This window comes from Protopterus annectens, chromosome 13.part0 (assembly GCF_019279795.1).
Source record: "Protopterus annectens isolate FY-2018-M chromosome 13.part0, PAN1.0, whole genome shotgun sequence".
In the NCBI taxonomy this organism is placed as follows: Eukaryota; Metazoa; Chordata; order Ceratodontiformes; family Protopteridae; genus Protopterus; species Protopterus annectens.
Window position 1 is genome coordinate 911,314,868 of NC_056747.1, and position 15,833 is coordinate 911,330,700.

The window sequence follows — 15,833 nt, forward strand, 5'->3', positions numbered from 1 at the left end:
CTCCACTCCTAGTTTACAGACACATCCATTTGCATCACTGTACTTTTATCTAACAAAGCAACCCCTCTCCACCTACGTGGTGCTTTTATCATTTTTTTCCAAACTGTCATTGTCCCCAGGCCTACCTGCAGAGTACTAATCAGCTGCTCCCCACCTACTCACCTGCATGTTATCACACCCCTACCTAATGGGTTCTTATGTACAAAGTGAGCTGCTGCTGTATGAACTTGAATACTATATCGTGCTCAGAACCATTTCAGACCCACATCAGAGCTGGACATTGACTTATGTCCTTCTGTCCTTGCACTCTGATAAGATCAGTCTTTAATGACCCAATCACTCTTGAAAAAGTGTAATGTCCCACCTTCACAGTTTAGTCTTGCACATTTTTAAGGCTGGCTTTGGTCTAGGTGCCACTGCAAAAGGGAGACTTCCAACGAATCAACAGCTCCAAAGGGATTGGGGGGGGGGGGGGTTAACAGCAACCTACTTTTCTACCTTTGCACAAGACTTCTAATGCATAGTGGTGTCGCGTAACTCAATATGTTGTTCTGCACAAAAACTGCATGACATAAGCAAAGTAGGCTGCAAACTGAGCTCAGGCCTTCTTTGCTCCCCCACACCAGACTACAGGAATACTTGCTTCCTGTACTTCATAGCCAAGCCTGCAATGGCTTCAGCACAACCTGAAAAGTAAGCTACATTACGTTTTCTTAACAAGAGAAGGAGACAATAAGCCTATCATGTCTGCTTTTAAGTGCATTAATCATGATAACTGCCTCCATCTCTAACTTCTTCTAATCCTTTTCCCAATCTGCCCCATGCCCTCCATGAATGTTTCTCTGGAATCCCTCTCCACTATTCATTCTGCAAAGTCTTGTTCAGTCCCTACAGTTTGCTGTTTGTGCCCCCTTCTTTCCTCCTCTGTCCTTCCTGTTCAGAACTCCCTACTCAATCACAGCATGATTATGCGCACCAATATCATGCCCCCTTCTCCTGGTCTCACACGAGAACAGCTACAGCTCCTCTAGCTTATGGTCATAATCCTCCCCACCATCCTATGAATCCCTCCTTCCAGCAAGTCACTGCTAATAATGCCTCCAGAACTCCACACAGTCTTATGCTGCGGTATAACCAAGGTCCTGTAGGGTAGAAGCATTACCCCTTTGTTTCTAGTATCTGCCCCTCCAGATGCAAACCGGTATTTAATTTGCTGCTGTTACTTCCATTCACTCTGCTTGTGGTGATACAATCCAGGTGTGATCAACATCCCCATATCCTTTTCCTGTTCTGCTGCCATCCATTCTGCCCCCTCTACCTGACAGGCAAGAACAACCCTGGTATGAATTAAGTACAGTACTGTGTAGGTTAAAAAGAACCTTAACAATTGCCTTTCTGAACCTTAAATATTCCCTTTCTGCCTACTTGTTCAGCCTTTCCAAATCGTTTGCCGAGTCTTCCTCCCATCTTCCACTCTCCATCTTTCCATCATAAGCAAAGTGGCTGATCTTGTTCTCAATTTCCTTAGATATAGCTGAGAAAAAAAAAAAAAAAAACACACTGAAGAATAATAGCGGAGAAAAAAAAAACACACTGAACAATACTGGACCAAGAAAAGACCTCCTTGCAGCACCCCAGTACTCCAGCATTTTCCTAATTCCTGATATTCTCCTTTTTGCCACAACCCTCTTGCCCTACCACTTAACCAGCACTGCAAAAGTCTGTGCAAAGTGACTTGATGTATGCATGAATAAAATAGTAATGCTGTTTCCCTTCTACTACAAACACCAGTGTTAACACTCAAGATCTACTAAGCAATAGCTTCCTGCCAACCAAATATATCTTTGTCAAACTCTAAACCTCACGCTATCATTACACACACACACATATATATATATATAATATATATATAATAGCAAGTACAATATTATCCATTAAAAACATGTTACAGACCGACACGCACCTCTCAGAAGCATGTGGTGTGCCTGCCTGAAATGTGGTCTTCCCCAAACTTGAGTATAGGCTTCCTACAAGAACATTCCTTTCTACTGGCAACTCTCACTTGATACAAATCAAAAATATGCCATTTTATCCACTTTCCTAGCTGCCCTAACAAATCACTGTACTCCCCTGAAAATGTTCTACAGCATACTAAAACAGCATGGCCACATTTAATATTTTGTACAGGAGAGTTTCAGAAAGTAAACTAACACTGCCCACCAACTCTGCATTAAACTAGCTTGTCCAGCCAAAAGCTAAAAAAGTCACACAGACAAACCATTCAGTAAAAACTGCAACAAAGACCTAGCCAAGCTAGGATCTTCATTGTACATTAACTTAAACCTCCTGTACTGGAGGTCCATGGGATATATGCAAATTACACCTTAAGGACATAGTGTTTCAGCTACATGGCTTCTGACTGCCCCCAACATTTTAAAGTCTTTATGGGTATATTCAAGCCAATAAATCCAAACACAACTGGCTGTAGACATGCCATGTTTAGGTCTTTTTCTGACGTCACCAGAACAGCACAAATGGATTGTTTGGCTACTTTCTAGAAACAAGAGCTTAAAATCAAGCCTGAAGTCTATGTGCCTGCAATACAACACAACATCCAAACCAAAGGGTAAAAAAGTCTCATACACAAGCATTCAGTAAAAACTGCATGATCCAGACAAGCTATGTCCCATGGGCCTCCACTACACAAGGTTTAAGATATTAAACAGTGACTATTCTAGCTTGGTTGGGTTTTTCTTGCAGTTTTTACCAAGTGGTTTGTGTGTGTAACCTTTATGTTACAGTAAATGAAATCCAATAATTAAAACACTCAAACTAGCCCAAAAAATGCAGCCAAATTTCTTAAGTTTGGCCTTACCCCACACTCTAGTTTACCCATTAGCCTCCTGAGTGAAGCAAAGTCAAAGGTCTTGCTGAAGTCCAAGAAGACTGACTACTAGTACTCCACTTTTATGTTCACCTGTAACTCAGTCATAAAACTGGATAACGTTTGAAGGACAGCTCAGTTCTGACCACGAAACCAAATTACTGCCCAGAGACTGTCCTCTAGAAAAGCTACCCTCAGCCTTATTTCTTTCATAAATATGTTGTGGCTTACTACCATTTTATTGATGACCTCCACATTGTTGCTGATGACAATCTGCAAGTGATATCAAGATGTTTTTAGTTCAATTAATTTTTAACAGGTTTTGGTTTTAAGTATGATGCGTCATGTAGGAGTATCATTTACTTGGCTAGAACTTTAATAGGGGGGAAAACAGGAGCCAATATATTCATAAGTCCATAACAAAACAGTCTGCAGCAGGAATCTTTTGTCATGGCATCAGTTGTCAACCTATACATTTACGGATACCACTGTCCCAAGAGCAACTCCAAAAGGTCAACGAGGAATTTACAAACACAACACGATTTCTCAAGGTCTACTCTTTGGATTACTGGTGCATTACAAAACAGGGATTATTCAAACTCTGCACTTCAAACTGTATACAGGAACGCTGTTGCTTGCTGTTTGGGGCAGATAGAAATTTATTTTTAAAAGGCATTACAAAAACAAAAGAAGGTCAAAGGAAAGAAAAGAGGTGCAGGCAAAATGACCTATGTACTTTGTGTAAGAACCAAGAATCGCAGCCTATTAAGACTATGTACATACATACATACATGCATACAAATGTTTCAAGCACGGCCATTAAAGCCCTTCTAGCTTGCCAGTATGCCAAAACACTCGTTCCCATAATAAATGTCCAGGCCGTTCTTAAAAATATCTAAACTAGTACTTGCTTTAATGTAATTTGGTAGTCTGTTCCAAGCATCAGCTACTCTGTCAGATAACCAATTAATACACTTCTCATTCCTATAGAATCTTCTACATAGGTTATCTGACAACTTGCTAGTACTTTTTGATAACCCCTAACATTCCCAGAGGTAGTTGTCCCTAAATGCCCTATATACTCGAATAAGATCTCCTCTTAAATATTTGTGAAAGACACTGTACAAGTTCAGATATTTTAGTCTTTCATAATAACGTAGATTTTCACATCCATGAATGCCCTTAGTATGTTTCCGCTGTACTCTTTCCAGTTTATTCATGCTTGTTTTTCTATAGGGTTTCCATATTGTTATTCCATACTCAAGTTTGGATCTAATGTAACCAACAAACAATGACTTCATTAGGTTTGATTTCTTAGACTTTATAAATCTTTTTATACAACCTATAGTTCTATAACTATCATTAGCCAACTGGCTGATATGATTAGAAAAACTCATAGCTGAATCTACCCATATACCCAGGTCCTTAAATGAGTCTACAGTTTCAATCACTGTGTGCCGTATTAAATATTCACCTTTCAGGTTTATGTCTCCCAAATCTCATATGCTTAGTTTTTGAGCATATTATTCTCCTGTGCTCAAATGGTCAATTTAGTCAAATTATTTTGCAGACATGCCTTATCTGTAACACTTGTAGTCAGTTTATCCAATTTCAGGTCGTCAGCATATAGACGACATATGGGGGGGGGGGGGTCATGCCACTGCAGCAGTTATGGGTGAAGTACATCAGACCAGAGAGAGGCCTGAGAGGAAGCCAGTGGAAGGCACATGGACATATTTCCTGCTCAAGGAAAACCATCAGAAAGAGAATTGCTGACAGGCTTGAAGAGATTTGCTAAGGGAAATGGTGCCCCTGTTGTTTGGAATGGTTTTGTCATTTAAAGTGATGACTTGGAAAGATCCTGATCTTTTTCCATTCTGTTTGTATGCCGTAAAACCACGATTTTACAGTATAGTGGTCTGAGTTACATTTTATCTCCCGAAACAACACACACACAACGTGTGTGTACCTAATATCTATATCCACATATATGTATATTTTGAGTTTGAAATAGATGTAGGATATAAAGAAGTCAATGGAAGACAGATATAAAAGATTTACTCAGTACCCCACAAACAAAACTATAGTTTCAAAAGGTACATAGCACCTTAATCCATTACTCATGACAGTGTTCCCAGTACACAGGCAGTCTTGTAACAAAGGGAAAGCCCAAGGCTGCAGGCCTCTCCCAGCCCATATTTCAGCTATTAAAAAAACAGGTACTTCCAAGAAGCTATAATACTCCACAGGTTAGCCGCAACTGTTCTGCATATTTGTTCATTTTTCCATCTCTTGCTTCAGAACAAACTTTCCAAATTTAACCTTCCACAACTAGCAATTACAATCTTGTGACTGAGCCAGCTGCTATGAGAATATTCCCACACTCCACAGTACAGTATACAGTGAGTATACGTTAAAAGAAACGTATACATTTTCCATCATCAACGTTTTATATTTAGGGTTTTGAAATCATAAAGATAAGTATTTCTGTTGACTAGGCCTTTGCTTAGAGTTATTGTATACTGAAAGTGTTGCGGGGATATTCACATCAGTATGCTAAATTAACAATTGCAAGGGGTATGATCGGTTTTAAAACTGCAATGCCTACCTTACATATTGTACTTTAAAATATATAAAGATCACTTTGTTGCAAGGCGCTGTCTTTCAATAGCCAAGTATTTATTTTCTGCACTGCTCTCCTTCCTGATAATATAGCACACAGTGCTTTACATCTTAAATGTCTCCAGAAAGCACTGCCTCTATCACTGAAGTGTCAGTATATACTGTAAACTCTTTAGTACATCAGGAGTCACTGAAACTCAGAACAAAAACATCCCTTTTAGTTCACCATTAGTTCTAAAGAAACCACTACACCTTGACAAGAGCTTTTCCCTTATGAAATGGACAAGCACTAGTCACACAATTAGGAATAAACGTCCTGCAGTACCCAACTAATCCAAGAAGACTTCCACTTTCTCCTGGTGGAGTGTATAGGCCAGGCTTTTATGGCCACTATCTTTTCTAGTTGTGGTCTGACCACTTCTCTTCCTATAAAAGGCACACAAAGTACTTTGTTCCACCAAACACAGTTAACTTTTCTTACCATTTACAATCAAGGCTGCCCATCTTATGTTTGCAACTCAGGCTTTGCTTGGTGTTTGTAAAATTTCCAGTACTCTAAATGAATGACCACATCAACCCGGTATACTGCAGCATATCATACAGGCTATCAACCCAGAGGTCATTTTAAGCCTAGGTGTTTCATCCCAATGTAATACCATAGAAATGCTAGTCAGTACCAAAGACTGCATTTAGTGAAGACTACCCATGTCCAGGAGGATTGAGGGCACTATCCTCGATAAGAATTTATGGCGTCCCACCCACTCGTCCATTTTCCTCTTGAACAGAGTCATAGAGGTGCTCCGTTTCACATGAATGAATTGGAAGCCTGTTCCAAAGATACAGCAGTCACTGGGAGATAAACAGGACATGCTGGAGGGACACATTTAAATAGCAGGCCATATTTAGATCCCTGGAATGGGTAGCCCTAGTCCCTTTTGATTTAAGGATATGCAGCAAGTTCAGATATCAGGATTTGGGCTTCAACATTTTATCCATCAGTCTCTGAAAAATGGCAGATGGTAACAATATGTACTGAAAAATAATCAGGGGTCATAAAAGCAGTTTTTTTTTTCTTTGGCAGAGGGGGAAGTGGTATCTGCTAGTATCCCTTCATCAAGTCTAGTGTTGTGAAGTACCTGGCCTTCCCCAAGTTTATCAAATTGTTAGTTCTGGGGCATGAGATTGAATACAACTTTAAAGTTTTATAGCTGTTTCCTATCACTACAGGATCTAATGCTTAATTTCAGCAGGTTTACGAACTAACACTACTGGGCAGCTCCAGCCACTCTGGCTTTGGTCACACGTACTTTGAGCACTTTTTGAACAACTTTTCTTACTGTTTCTGTGACTCTGGTACTGTACAAGGTCTCAGTCTAACTCATTTCAGGGCTGGTCTCTATATTATATCCAATTGCATTAGTTCTCCCATGGGCATTTAAAGATACTCTTATTTCTTAATAAAAAAATCAATCACCTCCTGTTTTTGTCACTTTTGAATTCCTCCATCTGTACTTTGATTAGATATTTCCTGTATGAATTTCAGCCTGTAAGTTTTATGCAGAATTCTCTACTACAGTAGAGAGACGATTATCCGAATGTTGATGATCAATTATCCGAATGCAGCCTTCCAAAGTTTTTGGGTTGGAAAATTCAAAGTCTGAACATGTAAATGTACTTATTCGCTTGTGCCTGTTTTTGAGCTTGTACTACGGTAATATACTCTGCCATGTTGTACTTACAGTAAATTGGTTTTATTTTTCTTGTTTAATGTTAAAAAAAAACTTTGAACCTATTTTTGATGATCAGGTTCAATTATATGTTTGATTATCTGAACTACCCTAGGTCCCAGTTAGTTTGCATAATTGACTCTCTACTGTACTTCAGAGTAGAAGCACTCTCTCTCTCACACACAGCTAACCTTACACACAAGGATGAGCGCTTTCAAGCCAAACTGCTCTTCATCTGATCCATATATTAAAACCTCTAAATTTATTTAAAAAGGAATTGCTTTATTTTTTGTTCATCTGATGAGTGAAGTAAATAGTGTGGGAAGAAATAGCCAGGGAATTGTTATGGCTAGGCTTGTATAGGCCCTAGGGCTGACAGCCTAGTACCAACCTATGATGAGCTTTAACCCCAATTTCATAAACCCTTCCTGCCTCACAATTACCATAAGTAGGAAAAAATGAAGGGGCGGCTGCTTCATACACAAACGGTTGGGGGCATGATCGGTTGCACTTAAAAGTTACCGATTGGGCACATGTGAAGTACTAGTATTCATTTCAGTAGTAAAAGCTGACAACTGAAATAAATGTATTTAGCAGCTTAACAGTAGGAGGAGCTTTATAAGCTCCTTGCTACAGTTCAGAACTTTGGAAGACCTTTTTGTCTAAGTTTGGCTTGAAGCAGACACTAGCCTGGGGGCTGTCAAGGGTGTCAAATCACCAAACTACAGATATGACCCCACTTAAGGATCAGCAGAGAGTATAATGTGTCCTGAAATGCAGTCTGCTATGTTTTGTCTAGACATGAGCTCCTTAAATGGCTGATTAAGTAATTCCTACAAACTTTTATGACCAATCTTATTTCTCTTAATTGCCTCAAACTGCCAACAGGTCATTTCTTAATCCGTTGTTTTTGTAGTAGAACAACCTGACAGTCCTTTAACTGGTGCAAAATAAACAATGCTTTTAATCTTCTGTGCTTCACAAACGCCAAGTTAATCTTCCAAATTATGACTAAGTACTATGAATGTAGCTCATGGAGTTTGTTTTAATACTGGAAACAGACAATCAAAACAATTCTTCAAAATATTGCCCATTTTTGTTAGACTTGAACTTCAGCAAGTGCCTAAGTAATAACTATCTGTATATTACTACAGTTGCATAACTTAAGCCTAATACTTTTTAGTGATCAGCCTTACCAACCTCTTTGTGGTTATTTATTTATTTATGCACTGAATGGGGACTGCTTAAGCAGTCTTTGCTTAGAAGAATTAACTAATGTCTAATAAGTGACATGATGTTTTACCACACCATAGTGCTGTGTAAGAATTATGTACTGCTGCTTTCTGGTAATACTTTTATCCACCAGAATTATATACAGCTTTTTAGTGTCTGTAAAGTCATTCATTTTCATTTGGCTGAAAGCCATACAATTCTACAAGTCTAATGTTTCTCTCTCCAAGTTAGCACTTGCTGATAACAGCAATGCTGCAAAGTAAACTTTCATGCAAATTAGTGTCCCATGTTATCATGAAAGGGTTAGTGATTACGACAACCTGCAAGTTATTTCTGCTCCCGATTTCTTTGACTAACTTCTGAGAATTCTTCCTGTTGCCATCGACTTAAAATATGAGCACTTCAGACATTTATTTCTATACGCACTGCCAAAACACTTCAGTCACCTATCTACATATATTCCCTGAAGCCAGCTTCATTCACCTACCTATATGCATTTTCCAAAATACATTGCGAGTATGCTACAGGTTTGAAAGCACTGCAATACAAAAACTACATCATCCTACCATAAATTCCTTCCACTCTTGTCTTTTTCTTCTTGTAAATTAAGCGTCCTCTGCACTGGTACTATTACTCATCTTAGTAACTGTCTTTTTTAAACAAACATGGCAAAGATCTTGCATCAGCCTTATACTGGTTAGGTACAGGCCCACATGTTTTATGCCACTACACTTATGGACAGACTCTTGGAATACTTCGGTCCAGAACTGTTTTAGAATTAAAACTCCTACCACTTAAGACATGATACCCAAAGTCTGTAAAAAACTGGCGCAAATTTCATTAGTTTGGTCATGTCCATCTTGCCCAGAACTTTCTACTGCTGAAATAACATGACACAAAAAGGGGAAAAACAGCAAATCACACGGTTTCTGCCATAGTTTACCGATTTAAAACCATAACAAAACTTGCACTCTCACCATTACTCAAGAGAAGTGGGACTAACCAGAAATGTATGCAGTCTTATATTAAATGCCTATAACAACCGCTGTAAAAATTGTGTTAAAAAGTTTGACATTTTTATTTAAACCAGACGTTCTGGCTATTACAGAAACCTTGCTATACTAACATATTGTGCATTCAGAAATTCTCCTTCCTGACTAAGGTCTAATTAAACAAGCCAGATCTCGCAAGAAAGTTGGTGGGGCACTATCAGTAATATAAACCTAAATTTGCAATCTCTCACCCTTTGAAATGTCTTACTCCACTTTCATGCTAATAAAAGACCAAAATCACCGTCACAGCATGCATTTGTATTTCATAGGTTGATACTAGGCTATCTGCCCTAGGGCATTTATAAGCCTAGCCAGAGTGTGTTTGGCTTTCGCCTCCCTTTTAGATTAGTTAAGGTCACAGAAGATAGCCCTTTTAAAGTTAGTTTACTATGCCTCTGTCTAGCAAGGACATAGAAGAGATCCCAGGGGTAAACTTACGATCCCCCATCCACCCGTCAAGATTTCTCTTGAAAAGGGTCAGTGAGGGGCTCTGCTTAACATGGATTGGGATCCTATTTCAGAGTGAGGGGAGCCTTTGGGATATGAATCTGTCCCTCCAGCATGTCTTATTAACTGCTGTGCTGAGGTTAAAGTCCCTGGAGTGTGTAGCTCTAAGGGATTTAGATTTCCTGAGGTGGAGCATGCCCATTAATTCTGGGTTGGACATGGCTTTACACATCAGGCATAGGTCGCCTCCGAGTAGGCGGTAAGCAACGGAGTAGAGCTGGAGTTTCTTTAGCCGAACTGCATAGGGCATCTGTTTGAGGCCCTTGATCCTCTTGGTGAGGTATTTTTGGGGTCTCTCCAGTTGCTGCAGGTGTCGGGTAAGGTACATCCCAAAGGGGGCATTGTATTCAATTATGGGCCTGATGAGTAATGAGTAGAGGGGCACAATGACCTCTCGATCTAGATGTGAGCCCTTTCGTGATAAGGTGGGCTATATAGAAGTTCTAACCACTTTGGCAACGTGATTGTCAAAGGAGAGATTACCATCTACTTGGGTCCCCAAATCCCTAATTACTTCTTCCGTACTTAATGGATTACCACCTATGTGGTAATTTGTGGGCACTTTGTTTTTCCCAAAGGGGATGACTATGCACTTTTTGGCATTTAGCTTGAGGCCATGGCTCTGGCGCCAGGTATCCGGCTCTGAGAGACCTTTTTGGAGGATGCTTGTCTCAGCCGGAGAGTCGATTATGGCTCCCAGTTTGCAGTCATCTGCGAACTCGGTCAGTCATAGCCCTCCCGTGTTAGCCTGTACCTCAGAGAAGTATATACCGAACAAGAGAGGTCCCCGGACTGAGCCTTGTGGGACGCCACTTGTAACTGGTTTTGAGTCTGACATGGCACCTGCAATTCTGACCATGTGGGTTCTATCCCTGAGCCGGTTTGCAACCCATCTTGTGACATAGGGGTTGATATTTAAGCTGGTGAGCTTAATTATGATGCCCGAGTGGGGTATTGTGTCGAAGGCTTTTGCGAGGTCCAGGTAGGCTGTGTGGACTACCTTCCCTTCATCTATGGCCTCAGTAACTGTTTCAAAGAAGTCAACTAGGTTTAAGAGGCAAGATCTGCCCTTAAAGCCGAATTGGGTAGGATCCAGTGTCTGGAGGTTCCCAATGTCTTTGTTTAGGAGTTCCATGATGATACGCTCCATAGCTTTGCAGACCAGACTAGTCAGGCTTATGGGGCGATAGTTACTGGGATCCGTTGTGGCACCACCTTTGTGGAGCGGGACCACTGTTGCTGTACGTCATTCTTTGGGTACATATCCTGTAGTAAAGGCTGAGATTGAACAGTGACTTTATGTGAGGGTTCACTTCTTCTTGGAGCTCGTGTAAGACGCAGCCCGGGACGCCATCCGGTCCCACTGATGCTGTGTTTTTTGCTTTTGAGAGGGCAGCTTTCACCTGTGCATCTGTGATGTCTGGGAGGCTACATTCTGTTGGGATGGACATTTGCTCTTTTGGGGGGGGAAGAGGGGGGTGTTTGCACTGAACCTGTCTGCAGGGATGTTGGCAATGTCTGTGGGTTCAGTGTATTTTTTGTAATTTTGCACTAACTCAGAGCATATCTGGGAGTTGCCACCCAGATTCCTGACATAACTAAAGAAAGCCCTGTGATCATCTTTAGCGTCTTGTGCAACTTTTCTTTTGAAGCTGGCCTTGGATGATTTTATGAGTGATCGTAGTTGCTTGCTAGTACTGATCAGAGATGCCTTCCCTTTTTGGGATTTTGCTCTATCATGTAGTAGCTTCCTCCTTCTGTTCTATAGCTTATTTATGGCCGGGGTCCACCAGACAGGTCTCCTGCCTTTGGAGGAGTGAGTCTTGGTTTTATTTGGGATAGCACGATCCATGCATTCCTGTAGGTGTCCATAGAATGCGTTTGTAAAGGATTCTGCGGTTTGGGCAGTATTTTCCACTGGCCCGGGGGCTTTAAAGGATTCCACCTCGGTTTTGAGAAGTGTGAAGTTTGCTTTTGAGAACATTTTCACCGTGGTTTCCTTGGCTGGGGGTGGGCAATGGATATGGATGTCCAGTGAGATTAATTTATGGTCTGATCTTACCAATGAGGGGTTTACCTCTGGTGTGGAACATAGAGTCCCCATGTTGGTGATGACCAGGTCCAATATGTTGTCCCCTCTTGTGGGAGTGGTGACCAGTTGTTCCATAGCATTTGAGTTTATAAATTCTAGGAAACATTGGGCTAGGGTGTTGGGGCTTGAGTAGTTTTCCGAGTCAATGTTTGGGTAGTTGAAGTCACCCAATATTATGGTGTTTGGAGAGACCTTCATATTCTCCAGTGTTCTCAGGAATGCCGAGTGGGGTTCCTGAGTTTGGGAGGGTGGTCTGTAGCAGGCTACAAACTGAAAGGCAGTTTTGCCCACTGTTAGTCGCACATGGATGGGCTCCGATGCTTCGTGCAGTGCCACTAACCTGGAGGTGTGAGTATCTTTGATGAATATGGATACACCCCCTCCTTTTGTGATTCGGTCCGAGTTTTGGGGCCAAAAAGCATGGTATGAGATATAACCTGGTAGTGCTGGGGTGCTCTCGGGAGCCTTGAACCAGGTTTCTGTTACTGCACAGATATCGATATTCTCCATAGTGAGGAGAGTCTCGAGTGCATGCATCTTGAGGTTTAGACTTCTGGTGTTGAGCAACATTACCCTTAGTTTTTTTTCCCTTGTGTTGTCTATGGAGGTGGATTTGTCTTTTGAGCCTTGCCTAAAAAAGGCACTATGAGAGAGGCAAGAGCCTTAGCCAGTATTCGAAAGCCCAGAGGTGACAGGTGCAAGCCGTCCCTAGTGAAGCAATGTGGCTTGTCGAGCATGTCATCCCAGGCTGACAGACACTGGATCCCCTTTGAATGACACCAATACTTTAGCCAATTGTTAAAATTGATCATTTTGTCTTTATACTGTGGCATCATTCTTGGTGAGGGCAAGATGCTACTCAAGGTCAGGGTCATACCGGCCTGGGCTACATGATCAGAGAGCTCCTCTATGTCTCTTTTCATACAGTCCAGGGAGGTACGTCTCAGGTCATTCACACCAGCATGGATAATGACAGAGTCATATTTGTACTTGCTTTGGAGTGACCCAAGTGCTTGTGTTATGTGGCGGATCCTGGCACCCGACAGGCAGAGTACAGTGACCTTCTCCTTGTTCAGTCTGGTGAGTGGGACGTCAGTGTGTCTGACAATAGAGTCACCTATTACAAGTGTATTAGGTGTGTTGTTTAGCCTTAAGGGCTGTGACTATGTGGCACACTGACTTTGTGAAATATGTGATACGTGGGTATTGTTGGGGGGGGGGGGTAGTGGTTGCTTGGATGTCCGCTTTGGAGGTCTCTGCTGCTTTGGCAGATTTGTATTTGGAGCCTCAGAGTATGTTTTTGTGTGTTTATGTGTTTGGTTTACTGATGCAATAGGTCTGTGTGAGACTGGATTTGTGGTGTGTGTGGTTTACTTCTCCTGACTGACTGTGCCAGTCCTGGGTTGAGAGAGCTCAGCTTCCAGTTTAGCTGTATAGTTGCATCTCTCACATATACTTGAGTTTGTTGGGAGGAGGAGAGGGTGGTCTGTGTACATAAGGCAATTGTAACATTGCCTCAAGATTCCCAGATTCACTAGCTGGACTGGAGAGTATCCCTGAAACTGACCTTTGGACATGCCAGAGAAGTATAAGGAACTGATTTTTGACTGATCAGAATGGACCAATAGGGAGCCTAGTACATATAAAGAGTATGAGAGGGTGTAGTACTTTAGTTTGTTAGTGTTTACTTATAAGATTACTTATAAGAGGAAGTGCAGGGCTTTAGAATGAAAATTGAGTGCTTACTTTGAGAGTTAGAACAGTTCTAAGGAAAAAGTGAAGAGTAGACTTTGTGAAGCCGGGAATAGCTTAAACCTGATTAAGCGGTGCTGCCCGATGCTGCACTATGTGCAAAATCGCGCAAAACCGCATAAATACGGGTTTTAAAGCAGGGAAACTAAAACAGATAGGAATTGACCCAAAACAGCCAATAAGCTACTAGTTTCTGGGCTGAGACCACTCCTCCAGGGACAGATGGGCTGCTCAAAGCTCCCCACTCTCACTGGTGAACAGAGAAGCTTCCTCCTATCCAAGTAAGGATATGGGCAACACAGGAACCTATACCACAGTCCCACTAGGTCACCACTAAAAAGTACAAGCTGTTAATACTACAAAAATAGTTGTAGTGAATGGAGCATGGTCATTACACTCAAGATATTCGGAAAAAAGAAATCAGTCAAGCGCTACAGTGGAGTGAGACCTGATCGTAACAAATGTTAAGTACCCCCCTGCTTAACTTAAGGTCAGACCTAGCACTTGACTGTAGAATCTGCCAGTACTGACAAGCAAAAAGCAGCAAAATAAAATATTTGGTTCTGCATAATGTCCATACTGATAAAAAGTGTCCCTTTCTCTTACTAGTAAGTAGCTAGAATAACAGGAATTGAGTTTGCCTGCATTTTTTCTGAAGGTTACAAACTCAAACGTACGTCATTGTTCAAGGACTTCAATCCTCTGTGATGTCTTTAAAACATGGACATTATGAGGAACAGACCAAACAAACTAAGCAAAAATCCAGACATTCTGTGTAAAGGCATGGCAAGGCGAGTGTAAACATAAGGAAATGTTACACTAATTTTCTGACAACGCTCACCAAATGCTTTATGGCTTTGAAAGCCAGCAAAACACTTTTTTTTTTACTGCAACTAGTAGTACATGGAGCAGACAAAGCTCCATGCACAACAGAGAATTACGATTAGTTCTATGATCCTAACCTTTGTGTGTTCTTTACATGAATGCCAAGATTCACTTCTCAAGCCTTGCTCTCAAGGTTAATTTTTTGCCACCCACGTCTCGAACAAATAAGCAAATTATGATGTGCGACACAGTCGTAACACTCACCATTAGAGCAAAAAAGAAAAGACCTCTCTTACGGAAAGTACCGTAACAATAGATACTCAAATGATCACAGTGTAGTAGCTTTAGCTGTATGGGTTGTATCAAGCCAAGGATATAACAAACTGCCAGCTTCCAAAGCTTTAGAGCACCTTCCATAAGCCCCAACTGTCAGGCAGCTCAAGATCAGCCACCTAAACGACGAGTTTGGGCAGAAAGCCCATCAGAGCTTTACTGCAACTGAAGACTATGCTCCTGAAAGGCTTGTAAGGATTGATGGTAAGCATACGCTTTCATTTACTGGGCCGATAAGTTGCCTCTGGAGAAAAAAAAAACTCAATTTTCTTTATTTTGTTGATGTGTTATTACTTCCCTCTTCAGGAAAATTATTTTAAAGCTAGGGTGCTGTGTTTTAACGGACTGTCTCAAGATGAACATATTTCTGAATGAAACACTACTTTTTTCTGTCAGTTTAAGAGTAGTGTCAAGTCACAGAAAACATTTTTTTCTGTTTAGAAATGATTTTGTGGGGCTGGGCTGGCATAGTGTTTTAAAGTGCTCTTTACTGTGTTTTTTTCTGTCAAAGTAACTATTGTGGATTGTAGTGTTTACCAGCATTTTCTGATTGTCTTCCTTGACAAAGATGCACTATTTCGGCCTAACCATGAAAATGACCATGGATGGTTCTTCTTCCAGCCACAAAAAGACAATTATGCAAACAGCATTTGCCACCACAACAGGCTAGCAATTTGCCTCAACAGCAGGTGGGAGACTCTGCTGTGGCAGTTTGTTGTACCTCAGATCACTCACCTTTTTACCCCTCTATGGACTGGGTGTTGGCCACATCCTTTGCGGCTGCTGGGATCCACTCAGTGAACACT

The 15,833-nt window shown here is 41.2% G+C and overlaps 1 protein-coding gene across 2 annotated transcripts in view; it reads right to left on the minus strand.

The window, feature by feature from the left end:
• RUNDC1 (RUN domain containing 1) overlaps positions 1–15,833 on the minus strand; it is a 492,478-nt gene that overhangs the window by 452,174 nt on the left and 24,471 nt on the right. The gene's annotated exons all lie outside the window — the stretch shown is intronic.